Source organism: Triticum aestivum, chromosome 1A, assembly GCF_018294505.1.
Source record: "Triticum aestivum cultivar Chinese Spring chromosome 1A, IWGSC CS RefSeq v2.1, whole genome shotgun sequence".
Classification (NCBI taxonomy): Eukaryota; Viridiplantae; Streptophyta; class Magnoliopsida; order Poales; family Poaceae; genus Triticum; species Triticum aestivum.
Window position 1 is genome coordinate 286,673,614 of NC_057794.1, and position 2,616 is coordinate 286,676,229.

Here is a 2,616-nt window from a genome sequence, read left to right on the forward strand (position 1 = left end):
TTATTGCCTCTAGGGCATATTTCCTTCAGCTCCGACCGTCGATAGGACTACCAGCGACCGGACCAACCAAGTCGATGGGGGAGCCACCAGGTCAGTGAAGAGGTGAACCGGGAGCGGACTCCGTCGACGTCCGGCACCCCCGCCGGTGATGGGTGGCCCGAACGCATCAGCGCCACCCATCTCTCCCACCACCTCTCCACACGCCACCCCCTGTGGCACCCAACCGGAGCTCCCTGCCTGGATCCGCACCTAGCTTGTCCCAGCCACCCGCCCTATGACGCGAGGTGTCGGACCGGCCACCGCCAGCATCTGCGAGAGGACATTGGGGACATCCGCAAGAGTCGAGTGCCAACAGACCGATGCCGGAGCATGTCCAGCCGCCGCCGCAAAACGACCCACGCCGCCACCATGGACTGCCACCACGCCATCGCAGCCCACATCCGTGCAGTGACCCGACCAGCCGCTGCCAGCACCCCGGGCCACCCGCCAGCGAGCAGGGCCAGATCCAGCCAAATCTAACCATGCCGCAACGAGAACCCACCAGCCATGCCCTCAAGCCCCACCTAGCTGACAAGCAGAGGAGGAAGAAGCAGGGCGCCCACCTCTGTCGCGCCGCTACCCCAGCCAGCACGAGGCCACGACAAGGGCAACCGCCCGCGACCCGCGCCACACACGGCCCGCACCCCTGGAGCCAGATCCGAACGCCCGCCTCGACCTGCTGCATCCGCCATCGGGGCTCCAGGATAGCAACTCCTCGACATCGCTCGTCGCATCACCGCCCGGCCTCGGCAGGGGCGAACGCACGTTGAAGATTGTGGGGGCAGCTGCCCCCACTCGATTTTCACGTACGCTTATATACTTTTTTTGAGGGCTACGTACGCTTATATACTGGTCCTGCCTATCTGAGTGTGCCCCCGCTTGGCCCAGTACATTTGCCCCCACTTAGCCCAGTTATTTGTTTATTTTTCAGAGCTACATATACGCCAAATTTATAAATGCATCCCACCATCAAAGAACTAGTAGCAGACTTAAGAGGAGATAGGCTACACCCGAGCCCGCCGATTGCATAACTTGATGGACACCTGCGGCCTGCTTCACGTACGCACACGACGTCCCCCTAAGACTAGCCACAATGGATAGTAACATAGAGTAGTAACAATGCCCTTGTTACTACTCTATGTTACTACCTCTATAATGGGGAGTAACATATGTGTAGTAACATACAACACTTCATTTATTAGACTATAGACTCATCTTGCCTTGATATGTGTGATGTTACTCATACTAGTAGTAACTAGCTATGTTAGGCTGGTCATAGTGGGGAGTAAGTTATACCAGTATCATGCATATGACACTAGTCTATGTTACTACCTTCATAGTGCAAAGTGTCATAAAAGTAGTATCATATATGGTTGCATTTATTAGCTTATAGACTCAACATTTCTTGGGAAGCGCTATGTGATGGTAACATAAGGCTAGTCATAGTGGGAGTAACTTAGCTAGTAACATAACGCACTCCAAGAAATTTTTGCTTATGTGGCAAGTAATTAATGAGAGGTGGTAACATAATATGTTACTGTAACATAGCGTTTTCCAAGATAAGATGAGTCTACAAGCTAATAAATAAAGGCATCTAAGATACGAGTATTATGTTATTTTGCATTATGAAGGTAGTAACTTAGGCTAGTGTCATATGCATGACACTAGTCTAAGTTACTCCCCACCATGACCAGCCTAATATGTTACTCCAAACACCTCTCTCCTCATTAACTAGGTGCCAAATAAGCAAACTTGTCTTGGGATGTGTTATGTTACTAGCTAAGTTACTCCCACTATGACTAGCCTTACTACATGCCTCTCTTTCTTCATTTATTGATTGCCACATCATCTATTTTATCTAGATATGTGTGATATTACTATCTATGTTACTCCCACTGTGGGTAGTCTAAAAAACGCACCAGATGGCGGCCGTCCATACCACGCCGCTCACGTGATTGCGGCCTCGTGTCGTCGCCTGCTCCCCGCCGACAATCGGCGACTTGCCGTTGCCCATCTCTCCCAGCTTTGCACAACGACGCCATGACGGAAGCCGATCTACCAATTCTGGAATTCCCTCATTCTAATTGATATCGAGGTAATAGTACAGTTCTTCTAGGGTTTCTTCTTACCAAATTTTTTGTTCGCTTGCAATTTCTAGGTTACAAATCATGTTAGTCTCATTGACTTTTGTATAAATTTAGAGCACCGGGTCAGTTCAAACTTTTTTTGCAACATGTAAATTTAGTATGCATCTCTCATTTTACAAGTAAAATTGGCTAGTCCAGACTGACAAACTCCAATTTAATTCATACCATCTATTACTTTTTTCCTTGTTCATAGTACACTTCATCATTGTGTATGATATTTGGCGATTTGATAATGTATTTAACGTATTAGTTTTTGGCATTCAAAGTTGCTGGGAAGCTAAGGGGGAGGTTTTTCTTCTTCAAGAAAATTAACAACCTCCGAGATTCATGAACTATTGGTTTGAACAAGCTTTCTACGGATCGATCTAAAGGGAAAGAGGATTGCATACTACATTCCCAACCAGCATGGTGATGTAAGAAGAAATAACTT